Below are 17,439 nucleotides of genomic sequence, written 5' to 3' on the forward strand. Positions count from 1 at the left end.
AAAGCCTATGTCACTTTGTGGCAAAACTTTGGGTGCAACTATCTTCATGACATCTACCATTAACCCCGAGCCTTAGGAAACATGAAGTTAAGACAGGGAAAAGGAACATTTGTGAGCTGTGATACTGTAAGCTTCCTGGTAGGGACTTTTGAGTTCGCAAAAGCCAATTGCAAGCTATGGTTGCCTCTGGGAGATTTGGCTAATATCCCCTGACAAGTCTCCTTCCTAAAGATACAGAAGCCTAATCCCTTCAGCTAATGAACTATCAGCTAGGATTTCAGGTTCAGATGCACTGCTTTTACCAATGAGTACAGAGCAGAGATTGAGAGACAGAGAGACGGAGAGCCGCGAAGGGCAACGCGAGGCATGAGCAGGCAGGCACTGCTGGGGCCAAGAAGATTGTGGCACATTGAATGTAATTAAAAGATATGGCCCAATAGAAAAATAAATAAACAACTACAGACGATCAAAACTTTCCATTTTGGATTAAAATCCAAAAGAACACTTGATTTTTCATTGATTATTTGGATCTACAAGACAAGCTTAGGTAAGCTTTAACACTATGTGTCTATTTATCTATCCATAGTATAGTGCCTTTTCATCCTATCTTTATTATAGTGCCTTACTTATCTATATTGCGTATTTCATTATCTGTTTATTTTGGAATGTTGTGTCTGTATTATCTGACATTATCATGAATTTTGTAAACAGGTATCAGAATTGTACAGCTCAGTGTTAGACTTAATGAAATTAGCTTCATGTGTAGAATTTAAAAATGTAAGAACTACATTTAATTGCTACTGAATAAAAGCTTACATATGATACAGTATGCCTTGACAATATCAAATTTCTTTTCCTCAACTTCATTCATAAACTACTAAGATTCTTTCAGCTAATGTCAATCCAAAAATACATAGGGGGTTAGTAGCCGATTGATATACTATTACTATACTGTACATCAGATGACAGCATTACAACTTTTATATTATTACTGTTAAAATGACCGGGTCTCATAAGGTGATCTCTAAAGATTCATTTCCATCTACTACAGTATGTACAGTTTCCTTTAAAAATTCTATAAAATTAATACTATGTTTGCCACTTTGGCTTTCCACTTTTTAAAATGAAAATGGACACATTTTTCACATACACAAATCACTGAGATCACTAATTTCTGGTGTTTAATTGTGAACATTAACTGATGCTCTAGACCTGCATCTGTATGATTTTATGCATTATGCTGCTGCCACATGATTGGCTGATTAGATAATTGCATGGATAAGGAGGTATAAAGCTTTTCCTAATAATCTGCCTAGTGAGTATAGTCATGGCAAACAGATGTTTGTGGGGTCTCAGAGGGTTCAAAGGACTAATCTACAAGTGCAAGTTATCCCTAAGAAATATATTATCCATCCATCCATTATCCAACCCGCTATATCCTAACTACAGGGTCACGGGGGTCTGCTGGAGCCAATCCCAGCTGATACAGGGTACAAGGCAGGAAACAAACCCTGGGCAGGGCACTAGTCCACCACAGGGCACACACAAACACGGGACAATTTAGAATCACCAATGCACCTAACCTGCATGTCTTTGGACTGTGGGAGGAAACCCCGCAGACACGGGGAGAACATGCAAACTCCACGCAGGGAAACGAACCCGGGTCTCCTAACTGCGAGGCAGTAGTGCTACCCACTATGCCACCGTGCCACCCAAAAATATATTAACCAATCTCAAATAAATAAAATTACTTAACCTAAAAATGTTGCTTTTTATGAATTTTGGGATGCTTATAATTTTGTTTGAGTTTGGTTAAAATTATTTTATTATTACTCTAAATTCTGAGGAAAGTCCAAGTGTTCTATTTGAGGCTATCCAACTTCTACAAATGGGCAGTTTGTCCTCCTTGTACAACAGCACCTGCTCAGCTCGGGATCACAGAATACTTCAGAGGGTGGTGAAGCTGACAATGGCACATGGCTGCCTTCTGTTCAGAACATATACAATGTATGTCAAATGCTACTGTTAAAGATCTCAACCACAATGCACAGTCACTCACTCTTCTCTTTTCTGTATATAAGCACTTCACATCAATAGACCCCAAAACAGTTGTTATTCTGAAATTATAAGGCTACAAAAGCGTCACTAGAATTGACAACAACTTGAGTGTTTCATCAGAGGAAATTATAGCTTTTTGTCTTATTTATTTAGGATGGTTATATTTTCAACTATTAAGTAAATAATAGGTGACATCACGTTTTTTTGCCATATTGTGAAATGTGTGCACATGGGCTGTGTACATGCATTGTTCTGCCAGACAAGAGAATTTAGCAAACCACAAGGGCAAAGGAGAGGTTTTTATAGCAAATGGGAGATAAAGGTCTTTGGAAAGAGCTAATTATAAAAAGAATTGAGTACGAGGCAAAAGGTCCAATACAGAAAATCAATGAGAGAAATGAGTAGCATAGATCAAAAAATAAGGAGTAACAAAATAAAGTCTTAGGTCTGCTCTATTGGCCTTTCCCTCACTATATATAAAGTTGCTTGTGATGTTTAAAGTGGATTTTGTATTTCTTTTATGTTTTGTTCCTTTTCATTCACTTAATGTTCTATTTTTTTTGGTTCCTTTCTGAACTGATGTTTGTTAATGAATTATCTTTTGGTAATCCCTTTTTAAAATGCATTTGGTTTCTGTTAACAATGAATTGAAATGTCAAATAGCTTTTGATGCAGTTGAGACAAAGGCCTTAATTAGACTCTACGGGGGTCTATATACAGGTGTAAGCCTCAGTTAAACCCTTATAGAGACATTGAATTTTTTGTGCTTTTTTCTAGTCTCAGTTTTTTTTTATATTTGTTTTATTAGCTTTTTATCTATTGGTATAACATGGAGTCTCAAACATGGCAAATAAGGGGTGTAGGGCCTGCAAAAGGCTAAAGTAAAGATTTACAAGAGAGGCCAGGTCTCCTTTACTTGCCTGGAAAAAAGTGTGACCCCCCCAATGGGGCTTAATCCCTGCTCCAAATAGCCTGCCTCAGGCCTAGCAGGCCCAACAGAGACTGAAGCCTTCAAATGAAACTTAAAAGTTCTAAAAATATATCAAAAAGAACTGACCCCTGAGGAATGCAACTCTATTCTGATAAGAATTCTCACATCTTAACCCTCTGCTTCCTGTGTCTATGCCAATTCTGCACCCATCTACACACCACACGCCTAACTCCCAATTATTTTAGTTTGGTGCCCATTCTCTTATGTGGCTCCTTCTCAAATGCTGTCTAAAAGCTGAGCTAAATAAAATCACATGCTCCACTCTGATTTGCTTACTGTTCAGTAAAACTTCTGTTCTTGCCATTTGATGCTCAATCATCTCCTTAACAATTCCTTCCATGAATTTACCTGTGATGCACATTAAGCCTAATGGCCTATAGTTGCTTGGACCTGCTCAATCCCCCTTTTTGTACAATGGGATAATATCTGCTATTTTCCAGTCCTTAGGAATTTTGAAAAATATGAGTTTACAAAAAAATAAGGAAAATAGGGTTTACATTTGTACTCATTAATCTCACTTGAGGATAAATGCTATCTGATCCTGGTGGCGTGTTAGATGTCATCCTATTTAATCTAAGCAGCACTTCTTCCTCTACAATTTCCTAATCCTGTAGTATCTCCTTAGTAATCCCTGTTACTGCTGGGAAGATATCCACTTCTTCACAAAACTTGTGAAAAATCCAAGTTTAGAACTGTGTATATTCTGGCTCGTTTTTACTATTCCTAATGGTCTTCACCTTTGCCTTGACTGTTCATTTTCTACTAAAATACTGTAAGAATCTCTTTGGGTCATGTTTCACTTTATCTGCAATTTCCTCCCTAACTGCCTTTTAGTTTCCCTAATATCCTATTTAATTGTTACTCTGATAAACTCTATGATTAGCCCTGAAGATATTAGTTTTATACACATTATAATATTGCTGTTAATAGTTACCAATAAATAGCAGGGTACCCAAGGCAAGTTCCTGCCTTGTGCCTCATGCTTCCAGGATGGGTTCTGACCCCATGTGGCTCTGAACTGGATTGTGCTAGAGAAATAAGGAGATGAGATGTGATAGCTTAAATAAGATATGGTGCAATGGCTACCACTCTGGTGGGTGATATTAATGAAAGAATGTTTGAGAGAGCACAGCAGTCACAGTCCCAGAAAGAAAAAGAGAAATCCAGGCCAGCTACTTAACTAGAAAACATTCCATAAAATAAAATTAGCATTAGTAGAAAGATACAAGGCAAAAGGCTCAAAAACCAGAGAGTATACGATGTAAAATTAACATACATGAAAGGGTTGGGCAGGTAAACTAGTCAAAAGCTAGATATAAGAGGCAAAGAAATCTGGTACCAGCAAACCTAAAAGGCACAAAAATTCATAAAATTTAGGAAGCAAGGTAACAAACTGAAAGAGGCGTTCGCCTGTGTCTGCATTGAGGCTTAATTAATGAGACTGCAGGAGCTGATAACTTGAGGTGTCGCAAAGCAATGATAGAGGACATGGAAGATTGAAATACAAGGTTGGGAGAACATGGCAAGGATGTTATCATTTGTTGAATGAATAAATATTAGAGGAGACACAGGTGACCGTGAAAGCCTTCAGGCCGAAGGAGAGTGCAGTTCTGCCTGTAACTTCACCCTTACAGTACCCCGTACTTTTATTTTAACCTGCACTTTTATTTCAAGGGTATCACAACTATCCAGAATGCAAGAAAATTTGATAGCTACCATTGATGCTGTTGTTAAAATATTTGTGAGAGTGTACGAGAGCAGTACCATATGGCACACCATAGCAGGTGAGTAAAATTGAGAGTCGTTCTAGAAGAGAGTTCAACAATGGAGGAATAAGGACAATTTATTCTAAAACATTCAGTTCAATGCTTAGGTGCTTGTATTATAGTTTATCTATACTTTGAGAAACATGGCCTATATCGTCAAGTCATCTTTCAATGGAACAGGAAGGCTTTGTTTGCAAGCAAGTTTAATTCTTTGGAAAAAAATCTGTGCAAACTAAAACGTCTCTATTTATGCTTTGTGGTGTTCTCTGTCACCAGTCCAGACTGTCATTAAGGCTGCAAAAAGTGCTGCAGTGGAAACCCATCCTGCATTGTCTCTGTTCCAAAGAAGGCAGGCAACTCTTCACCTAATGACCTCAGACTAGTGGCACTTGCGTCTCACATTGTATGTGTGTGTAGGACCAGGCACTTTGATGGAATGGTGCCCTGTCTAGAGAAGGTTGCTGGGATAGACTTAGGCTCATAATGATCCTGAATTGGATCAAGTGGGTTTGTCAATGCTATATTTTCAGTTACTGGAAATGTCAGAGTGTGGCATTGTGGTAGTCACAGACAAAGTTACAATAGATATAAGCAGCATGTTGTTCAATTTTGAGAAACTTTCATAATGAATTTGCCTTCAGTCCTAAAATTATTTGTGAAATAATTATCAAAGCATTTATCCATTTTAAAAAATACAAAAAACAAGGAAGAGGGTTTGTTTACCAGAAAGGAGTGCTCTGCATAATGATTAAAAGGAAAATCAGTAAATAACAAAAATGACCACACAGGACAAATCACCACTGGCATGTTTATTCTCACACTCTGATGCAGGTTCCAAGAATGAATGCTGATTTTAGAACATTTCAACAATCTAGACAAGAACAGGCCATTCAGCTCAACAAAGCTCGCCAGTCCTATCCACTCAATTCTCTAAAATAATGTTGAACTTTGAAGGTCCCTAAAGTCCTACTGTCTATCATAGTACTTGGTAGCTTATTCTATATGTCTATGGTTCTCTGTGTGAAGAAAAACTTCCTAATGTTTGTGTAGAGAAAAGCCAAGCAAAATGACCCCTTTTATTGGCTAACTAAAAAGATTACAATATGCAAGCTTTCGAGGCAACTCAGGCCCTTTTCTTCAGGCAAGATGTAAAGGTGCTTTTCTCTACATTCATAATGGCTAACACGGTACAACACCCTAGTACTAATGTTTGCGTGAAATTTATTCTTAACAAGTTTCCAAATGTATCCCAGTGTTCTTGATGAAATTACAGTATTTTAAAATAACAGTCACAATCCCCTGTACTAATTCCCTTTATAGTTTTAAACACTTCAATCTTGTCACTTCTTAATCCTGCTTCTAATATAGATTTCAATAAAAAAAATTAGTTTCAGGTGGAATGGGCGGGGCATCCTGGTTTTAAGCAGAGGAAATGACATCACAGAACAGTCACAAGCACTATACAGGCTGCATGTGTAAGATCATTAATAAGTTCAACAAGATACAATGGGAAATGAAAGTACAGTATTCCAATTTAATAGGACACAGTGAGGATTCTGAAACTAACTCTGCTGACAGCGAGTGGTTAACTGAAGAGTTGGTGTTATATTATCAAAATTCTTAGTTGCAGCATTTTGAAATCACGTTTCTTAGAAATGGAATGATTTGTAAAGCATTGCATTTGTCAGACCTGCTTAATAAGCAGGTTTTCTAGATTCTTCACAGTAAGAAACTCTTCATCCATCATTTTCTCTATATATTGTATCTAATTCAGGACTTCTTTTGGGGGAGGTCAGGGTATTAAGTGTTAATTGCCATTGACTCGTACCACATAGCATCTCAGTTCAAAGATCTGTGCTGAGCTTATTCCCCAAAACTGCAATATTTGGCTCAGAAGCGGGCTCAGAAGCTGAATCCATGCAGAATGAGCTAACAGGGGATCTCATTTAGTCAGCTGTATAGAGACTGCTTCTGAACATGGTGAGCGGAGTGCCTCCTATTGACATCAGATGATCATTCTCTAGGTCAGCCTACACCATTCCTGCACAGCATTGCCACTACAAGGCATAAAGCAGGGAGAGCGTCTGAACACTGAGAGCAGAGCACTTCCTGGTGATGTCAGCTGCCAACTTTACCGTACAGCGTCGTCACTACATTCCACCCGTCCACAGTGCAAATCCCATCCTCATCGCCAAGTGAACTGCTGTGGACTCACACCACAGCTCATCTCAGTTCAAAGACTTGTGCTCTGGTCAGCTGCGAAACCGCAACATCTGGCTCAAAAGCTGTTTCCTTGAAGCATGAGCTAAATGGAGAACTTGAGCATGGGAAAGGCACTATATAAATAAAATGAATTATTATTATTTAACTCCTTTAGTCAGCTGTACAGAGACCGCGTCTGAACACTGTGAGCAGAGCTTCTCCTGGTGATGTCAGTTAATCATTCGCAAGGTCAGCCCCTACTTTTTCTGCACAGCATCCCCACAACAGAGTGCAAAGCAGGGACTAAACCTGGACTGGGCATCAGTAATAGGCGCAGATACTCACTTTTTGGGGCCAATTTAATTACAAACAGTCCTAAATGGAATGTGTACTCTAAAAGACACAGAAAGTAAGAAGTGGAAGTATATGTATTTTATGAATAAGTCCAGTCCATAAATAAAAGCTGGAAGGTCAATGTCTGAATGTACTTTCCAAATCTGCACCATTGCACACGATTTCCAGTGTCACTAGTGAGAAATTTGCTCAGGGCATGTTGGTCCTGCCTCTCTCATAGCCACTACGGGTCCACCATGAGATATTTCAGGAGTGGGCTTCTATCACAGTGCCAGGTTTAACATGCTGAAACAAAGAGATAACTCCCTCAGTTAGCTGCCAGTAAGGTTTCTGATCTGGCAGGGGTTGATGTCATGCGCAGCTGCAAATTCTTTCAGCCCACCACTCCCAGTCCAGGCAGATTATGAAGAAAGCCAAATATATATTTTTTTCTGGATGAACTTTACATATGCTGGCCTTCAGTGAACTAAAATAAAGAAATTCTCACATAACATTCTCAAATACCCCTAAATTGATTCAGAGTTGTAGGTGACTGGTGCTTAGCCTGCAAATAGGGAAGTAAAACCCTGGACAGGACAGCAGTTCTTCTAATGACTCACACAGAACAAAGTTACTGTTGATGCAGGGAGAAATGCAAACAGTACACATTTAGGCATGTGATATGAACCTACAAAAGTGAAACAGTAGTAACAACTGCACCAGAAAATATTTTAAAGAGTTACAAATATATTTTTTACTTCAGAGAACACACACCACAACTTTAGGGTTCATAGTATTATGAAGAATTTTCCCTCATTATCCCAAATCTTTCTATTTTTTTGTTCAATTTAAATTTCAACTCATTAAAGCAGTTGGCTAATGAAGCCCCTTTCACTGTATATTAAGCAACTGCTGTAATGACCTGAAATCACAAACGTAAGATGGGTGTTGTGGGGTCCAAAATCTGTAAATTTTGTTCTGTATTTTCATTATATTTTTCTCAAGAAAACAACACATGAACTTATTTTAGGACAAATCAAAGCATATCCTCTTCCCAATTGTACCTCACTTTTAAAACAGCTGTTCCAACAAAAAAGGAAGACATGCTGGTGCCTAAAGCTATCCATTAGTTTATAACCTGGGCATCTGGGACAACAAGTTGCTAAATTGGTTTACAGCCTGGTAAAGGAAGACATGCCAGTAGTACTAAGCGACATCAAAAGTTTTATTATTTGGGAAAAATGGACATGTTAAAGATTAAAGAATCTGACCAAATTCATCCATCATATTGACAGCCAGCCAATCAGGTGTATGCAACAATCATGTGTTGTGAAACCCTCGGCATGAACTTTTATAATAAATATGCCTTGTCTGAAGAGCGACATTAAATGTCAGGAGAGAAGAAGAGAACTGAGAATGGAGCAATGTCAACGTTTGGCTGTTTCCATCTGATCGTCAGAAAAGCATCTAATGAACAATTACACTAGATCACAAGCCGCCTGCGACATTCATCCTTGTCATCTTTAACTGTTCGTAAGCTTTTTCTAAAGACTATATATATTCAGACCTTACTATCAGTCCTATTTTCTAGTATTCTTTGTTCTACTACTATTATTATTCCTGTAATAAATACTATGCTGCTTTTAACTTTCTATGCTTCGTCTTAATGTCTATAGAGTGATTGAAGTAATAAGGCAGATTTCTTTGAGCACCTGGTACAGCCGGAGGTTTGCCATTACCTCTGTGCTGCGAGGTTTATTAAGGGCTGAGGCTGTGAGCTCCACCCAATAGTAGGGAACAGTATGTAAAGTAAAGGATTCTTGGTAGATAAATGGCCTATAGTCAGGGATGCTGAGCCTTTGTATGTTTAAATATATTCTTGGAGACCAAAAAGTAATATTTAGGTCTGAGATATATTTAAAACATCGTATGTTGTTCATGCCAATAATAAGTAAGTCTCTTGAAGTGCCAGAAGAGTGATAGGCTGTGTTATTCCTAAGGTACTTGTGTGTTTTAAAGTGCTAGAGGCTAACCAGCTGTGTGTGTGTGTTATTCATGGGGCACTGTTGTGGTTTGGGTCTGTATGTATCTGTATATCTATGTATGTGTGCCATAATTTTAATTATGCGACAGCAGACCAACCCGTTAACAATTCTGATGAGTATACCTACACCTAGGTAAAGGGTAAGTAGAGGGATATACCACGATAATGCAATGGGAGATGGATGCTGTGTCTTTGAACACTCATTTCATTCTGTCAGCTGGCTGTAGGGAGACCCAGTCGGGATCAGCATTTTGGATATCTTTAGGATAACAACTAAGACTACACTGACAAAGACTACTAATTTGACTGTGTCAGTGTAGTCAAATTTTTGCCACTTAGGGATGAAAAAATATACAGGAGGAATACTACGGGATGAATAATTAAGGCAATGGGAATTTCTCAATGCAATTTGTAGTAGCAGGAAGTATGTAGGGCGGGTTGGAAAATGGATGGATGGATGGAAGTATGTAACATGTGTCTAAATTTGAGGAAAAACTGAGAGCACTTGGCGATCAGTTGGAAGACGTTAAGCCAACATTTGCGACTCGAATTGAAACAGACGTACATCTGGCATCTACTGCAGACGGGAAAGCAATGGCTGCAAATTTTGAATGCAAAAAACTCTAAGACAGACTTGCTGCACTGGACAATGGATGCAGAAGGAGTAATATTAGAATCGAAGGTCTCCCAGAGAATCGTGAAAGTCCAAACCCAGTGAAATTTGTAGCTGAGCTATTGTCTAAAATAATTGGAGAGGACTGTAAATCTGACACTGAAATAGCAGCAGCTTACCGCATACGGGGATCAAATACCTCTAAACCTAGGAGTCTTATCGTGCACTTCAAGAAATTACAATTTAAATTACATGTAATGTCACTTATCAGACAGAAACAAGAGATTATATTTGAAACTAACCACATTCACATTTTCCTGGATTTCTCACCCTCAACATCTGCTAAGCATGTAGCTTTTTACAACATTAAACAGCGCTTACAGAAAGCCGAGATCAGATACAGCTTCTTGTACCCTGCCAAACTGAAAGTGGATATTCAAGACAAGCATTACATCTTTACCACTATGGAAGAAGCAGAAAAAGAGTTGAGAAAGCTGATCCTGACACTTTTTTGAAATACGATCGTGAGTCGCATCTTTCTCATGACATGGCAAAGAAAATCTTGCCAGTTGTTTGATCTGCTTGCAATGATACTGGTACTGTAATTATACATCCTTTTCCCTTCTTGGACACTTTTTGCTAATGCTTTAGTAACAATTGTATGCATATTATATGCACATATGTATATGTCGAAGAAATTAATAATTCTTTTTTTTCTTTTTCTTACTTTTCTAAAGGAGACTGTTTAACATCATACCACTGGTTTATTGTTATCGTTATTATCATATTAGGGTTTACTATGCTTATCCAGGGCCACTTTTTAACACCATTACCTGGTCTTACTATTTTACTATCTCAAGATTGCTGAAGATTAGATTAGATTTTATGCTTATAGTAATTGGACTGTATTGGCAATAGATATCTCAATTTTATACCTCATACACCACTGCTGGTGGGCTTGTTTTGTTTTGGATGTGCTCTGTCTGTAGGTATGTCAGAGGACTGGGACTTTGGTAAGTGGGGTCCAGCCTCACGTGGGGAGGCAAAACGGGGGTGGGGGTGGGGTTACTAGGGGGAGACAGAAATAAGTGCAAACTTTATAAACTTCTTTAATGAGAAAATTGACAATATAAAATCCCAGATTTCAGCGTCATCTCCTAAACTTAATACTAGATTAGCAAACCCTGTCTCATCTGGTGTACACCACTTTAGTAATTTTAATTTGGTAACAGAACAGGATGTCATATCTTTAATTTCTTAAATGAAACCTACAACTTGTTACTTAGACCAGTACCAACTAAACAAGTAAAAAGCTCAGTGGTTATTCTGGCAGTACCCATTTTTAGCATAAGCAGTTCATTGCTGAATGCCACAGTAGTGTCAGTTATCAAACCATTACTTAAAAAGTCAGAGCTAGACCAGCATATACTTAATAATTACAGACCCATTTCAAATTTTCCCTTTCTCTCTAAAATACTTAACAAAGTAGTCACCAGTCAGCTCCAGTCTCACCTAACGCAAACACATTTATTTAAGAAATTCCAGTCTGGCTTTTGCAGTGGTCACAGTATAGAAACAGTGCTAACACACCTCTCCCTGTTCACAATGACATTCTGATATTGTTTGATGAAGGAAATTGAACAGTAATAATGCTGTTAGATTTGAACCCAGCATTTGACACCATTAACCATTCTATTTTACCTGGTAAATGACATTGGGCTCACAGGCACTGTCCTTCCCTGGTTTAGTTTTTATTTATCAGATCATTACCATACATACAGGAGTGTGCTGCTAGTACTCCATCATTTTATTCAGAAATTAAATATGGTGTCCCGCAGAGCTCAGTACTGAGACTTTTACTGTTTTCACTTTACATGCTTCCATTGAGAGCTATCAATAGAAAGGTTAGGATTAATTTCAATATCCTCCTTTTAACTTATAAAACCTTAATTGACCAAGGCCCTGCAAACATATCTGGACATATTACTTTCAAACCAGAGTGCACATTGGGATCTGAACATACGGGCCTGCTTATGATTTCAAAGGTTAATAAAATAATAGCAGGAGATCAAGCTTTTAGTTACAGGGCCCCAAATTTATGGAATGATCTGTCTGCCACTATAATAGGTATCCTTTCAGTCTCTGCTTTTAAATCCAGGCCGAAGACTCATTACTTCAGTTTAGCATACCCTGACTAGAGCTGCTGATTTAGAGGTGCATACTGCACCTCTGTTTGTTTGTCATTTGTACAGAAATATAAGTAAGAAATAATTATTACTCCGCGCCTGCACTCAGTGAAGAGCACTATACAAAAATAAGCTGTTGTTTTTGTTGAATACGTACATTCTGAAGGCACTGTAATTTAAAATACAATTTGAAAAATGGCTATTTCCAGTAAGTTGACCTTCCACTTAAAAATTGTCACACACCCACCTTACAGGTACTGACAATTAACTGACAATTGTGGGACACGTGCTGTCTCTGCTGACACATCACTCAGCGTGAAAGTTTTGTTTTTATTTTTCTTTTACCATTGTTATTATTTTTTATCCTTGCTGTATTGGCATTTTGTACTTGTATTTTGTGCTGTTTTTCATGCCCATGGCCATCTTGCTTAACATTGCCGATACTTATTTTTAATGACATGATAGGCAGTAATACATCATGGGGATGTCACTTCCTGATGCTCTAAATGATAGTGGGACACAGCTCATGATGTCAAGCTTTTGTTTCACATGATATTTAGTTTGCAACAAAATCTCTTTAGGCAGTGAGGACTATGTGTGCTTTTTGACAAGAGTTTGGTTTGTGTATCAGGCTTTGGTATTTTTGGTAAGATTGATGTTTTTTTCGTTAGACCTCAAGTTGTTTTCACTTTTCGAGCTCCTCTCATTCTTGTTCTTTCTTATTTTTGTCTGCATAATTTCACCCCAAAACCAGTTCCTGCTTTTTACAGGTTTCTCCTGCTTTATTATGGTAATCCATTCTGGAAAAACTCTTAGGTGAATTTTTGTAACACTAATACATATAGTAATTAACAATACTTTTAAATAGAAAAAGAAAATTTAAGAGTTCCTTGGAGTCAAATAAAATCCCCAAAACACCAAAATACAATTCATTCAATGATAACATTAGTCATCAAAACAAAAAAGTGATAAGGCATTGTCCTTCATTAAATCCTGTTGAAGAATACTGTTTGGCTTCATCACTTCAGGTTTGGTATTTGGTATTTTTTGGCCTTTCCAACTATTTATTATCCTTTTTTTGGAGCTAGTACAGCCAAGATAATATGAGAAGGTACAGTCATGTGAAAAAGTAAGTACACCCTTTTTACCCCCTGTGTAATATTTTTTTTAATATGTGGATATCTCAAGATTTGATCTTCATTTAAACAGTATGCAAAGATAAAAGTGATGCAGTTTAAAAGCAGCAACAAAAAATGAAAAGATACGGCATTTCTGTGTTGTGAAAAAGTAACTCCCCTGGCTATAATAGCTGGTATTGCCACCTCAAACAGGCGTTTCCTCTAAATGTCCACCAGTCTTCCACATCAACTGGTAGAAAGCATTTCCTGCTTCTCCCTGCAGAGTTCTGTGTGATGTTTGAGGGGTGTTTTTCATGCACAACGCATTTCAAATCCCCCTACAGCATCTTGATGGGATTTGTTTTTTATATACTGTATACATTTTTATAAAGTGTTTTCTTGTAGTTCAGAGGATGCCTGAATTTTGTTGTTAATCTGTATGTTATCATTCCTGTATGTACGGCTTTGTTTGTACTTTTTTGGTCTCATTTGTCTCATATGCTTTTTAGAGCTGCTCATCAGCACCCTCTACAGCTTTTTTTAAACAAAATACAGTTATCCTATTTGATTTATGGGGTTATAAGAGCACAGGACCCATGTGAATGCGAAAATCTGCAAATACATTTTATGGCCTCTACCTCACCTTCTCATACTGTACTGTTGACTACAAGCCTTACCAATAACATACAGTTGATTATTTAACAAATTCTAAACAATACACTACTTTTATATATATAAAACACCAAAAAATAGTAAAATGATACATAATTACTGTACGCTATACTTTACTGTACTGAAACAGCAACATACAGAGCTGGCGTAGCTGCAGTGATGCCTTCAAGAATTTCCTGCTTTTTTCTTGATGTACCTTACTGTCGACTTGTTAAAAGTACACTCCACCTAAAAATGAAATGAAATGTTACTTACACCAAGTAGTTTATAGTGGTGGCTGAGAAAAAATTTGAATCTTGAATGTTCAAACTCAATGACACCCGGTGGAGACTAATTCTGGACAATGGCAAATGATGTGAAAGAAACATCCATGGGAAAACAAAAACATAACTTGTTCAACATCCAATGATATGGTCAAAATGTGCAAAATGTGTGCATTTTTTGTTAAAATATTATTACCAGTTACTTTGCATTTGTTGCCTCTTACTTTTGTCATGCCAGCATTGGAAAAAAATGAGACTGTGACAACAAGTGGTCCAAATGAGGTTCCTAGCCTCTCTCTCCATAAGAAGGTGAGACATTCAGCAACATACGTAGGAGGACCATACGCAGAATTACTGAACACCAGTAACGGCGCACTTTACAATAATGTACAGTAAATACACTTGACTTGAGCATTCCTAGTTTTCATCCTCTATCTCTGTACATTTAGCATTCATTTGCTCAGAGGTTGATGCGCTTGCTGCTTCCTGAGCAGCTCTTCTTTTCTCCACCCTAGCGGCCCGCTTCTTCTCTTCTTTCGTCGGCATCTTTTTGTGTTAAAACTGATTAAGTCAGTGTTTGTGTTGCAATTACTTAGTACGTTTTCTTTAGTTTTTAACTTAAGCTGGCACTTAAGTCTTCAATCTGCCTCAATAAAGGATATGAAGAGGTAGGGGAACTGACGGCGAAGTGGGTAGAGATGAGAACGGTGCCCATATGCATGTGCTGCACGGCCGCCCTGCTGGCTGCTGCCGAAAGTTGATTCTACAATAAAATAAAATAAAAATAAAAAGAGGAATAACTTTGGAGGTCAATCATCACCCCGAAAACGGATAGTAGATGTCATGTAAAATACTGTATGTGTACCAAATTTCAGGTCAAAAGTTCAAACAGTTTGCAAGCGACAGGTGATTTAAAATCCTGGACAGAAAAACGAACAGCCACGGTAGCGTATTTTATATATAAAGATAAGAAATTTGACAAATAAGAGGAGACCATTCATCTCATCAAGGTTGTTTGTTTAGCAAAGGCGGTCAAGGTTTCTGCTTCAACTCCATGTCTCGGTAGTTTGTTCCACATTCCAATAACCCTTTGCATAAAGAAGTGCTTCCTGGCTTTGGTCCTAAATGCACTTCCCCTTAGTTTCCACTGGTGTCCTTGAGAACATGATTCACTGCTTACTTGGAAGAATTTTGTTGGACCTACTTCATCAGTGCCTTTGAGGATTTTAAATACCTGGATGTGGTCCCCATGCTGTCTCTTCTGCTTGAGACTAAATAAGTTTAATTCTCTGAGTCTGTCAGAGTAGGACATCTCTTTAAGTCCTGGGATGCTGCTGGTTGCTCTCCTCTGAACAGCTTCAAGTTCTGCTATGTCTTTCTGGTAGCGTGGTGACCTATTGCACACAGTACTCCAGATGTGGTCTCATGTATGCATTGTATAGTCTATACATGACATCCCTTGATTTATATTCAACACTATGTCCTAACATTTTATTTGCCTTTTTAATTGGTTCTGCACATTGAGTAGACAATGAAAATGTTGTGTCAACATCAACCCCTACATTTTCTGGATCAAAAGCAACCAGTTCCAAAGGACTGAATCAGGATCCATTAATATTTTTGTTTAATTTTCATCAAACTGTATTATTTTAGTTGTTGCTTATAATTGTAATAATTAATTTTGTGAACATTCTCGTTCTTCATTTTGTTTATTGGGCAACACTGTTAAGTGCTTTTTTTCCATGGTCACCACCACATTGTTTATAGCAATGGCACCCTTGCTAGCCACGTGAAAGACACATGGCATATGATGTCATCAAGCTGCTTCTATGAAACATGGTGGCAGATACACAGAAGTGTCAGAACATGGGCTAATCCTCAAAGAAAACGACTAGAGTAGCAGAGGCTAAAGGGCGCTTCCAAAAACATTTTATAGCACAGGATATTGGTTTTTAATTTGTTTTTAAAATTGCTTTGTCTCTCTGTTTTGTATTTTTGACATTGTTTTTGTCATGGCTGTCTTCTTTATGTACATTGATTCCAGGTTGCTTTATCACAACATTTTTAAAGTCTCATTTTGAAAACCTTTAAGTTACAAATACTTCTTTTTTCAAAGACCTGTCTGAAAATTCCATGTTTTGAAATATGTGATCTTAACAGTTCGGGCATATAATTAGAATGCCCCCATTGCACCTCCATGGAAGGTTTACCAAGTATGACCTACTAGAAGAAGATACAGTCGGAGACCCAGGACATGATGGAGGACATCATTTTTTCAACTAGACTTGGGGGTTCTGGAATTCCAAGAAGCTTTTGTAAGACGTTTCTGAGTGAAAATGACGAGGCTTTTTTAAATTTAACTGTGTCGGTTTTGTGAGAAGTTACATCAGTCAAAGCCTGCTGTCAATCTAGTTATAGCCATTTTTATTACATAGTGTTGCTAATATCATAGAACAAAATTCTCAAAGCTACTTAATCTAATTCAGGTTCACTAAGGCTGGGGCCTATCCACAAGACATCATCAGACATCAAAATACTGTTACATTACAGTTTTCGCATATTGTACTGGTTCTTACTTTGCATGATAAAACATAACTAAGTGCAAAACTGTTTAATTTAAAACATGAAATAAGCTAGTCACAAAAACCCGAAGTGGTTTAATTGGCCCACAGCACAGATGTTAGCCACCTGCATTTTTATCTAGAAGAGAATAGAGAGAAAGAAAGCAACTGTTAAGATTTAACACAGAAACCAAAAAAAAACAAACTGTTTCTCAAGAGACTGTTATCTGCTATGAGAGCTACGCCATTACAGTTGTCAGGTGCTAACTGCAAGGAGTTATTTACTTGAGCACCAGATCCAAAATGCTGAGACAGAGAACTGAGTAGAGATTAGAAAGATATGAATTGTAAATTGTAAACCAGGATGGCAGAACCTAAATCACTAAACTGCACTTGTTCACCGTTTGACCAAACGGCTACTGATGTTGTGCTGAAATTTATAAGTAAGTCTTCATAATGTAAAATATGAGTAGTAAATAGCAAGATCTTCTAGTAAGTCTTAATGGTAAATGGTGGTGTGATGCGCTTAAAAATTAAAAAAAAAAAAAAAATATTTCAGACAATTTAAGAAAATTAAAACACACACATTAAAGTAAAGCCTAAAATTTCAGTTTTCAGAATATTAAACTCTT

At 37.6% G+C, this 17,439-nt stretch overlaps 1 protein-coding gene across 1 annotated transcript in view; it reads left to right on the plus strand.

Moving 5' to 3' along the window:
• Nucleotides 1-323: 323 nt before the first annotated feature.
• grk1b (G protein-coupled receptor kinase 1 b) overlaps nucleotides 324-17,439 on the plus strand; it is a 107,558-nt gene continuing 90,442 nt past the window's right edge. The window contains exon 1 of the mRNA XM_028799053.2: nucleotides 324-547. The gene's annotated coding sequence lies outside the window, so the exon portion shown is untranslated. The remainder of the gene's footprint in view (nucleotides 548-17,439) is intronic.

Source organism: Erpetoichthys calabaricus, chromosome 3 (genome assembly GCF_900747795.2).
Source record: "Erpetoichthys calabaricus chromosome 3, fErpCal1.3, whole genome shotgun sequence".
NCBI lineage: Eukaryota > Metazoa > Chordata > Cladistia > Polypteriformes > Polypteridae > Erpetoichthys > Erpetoichthys calabaricus.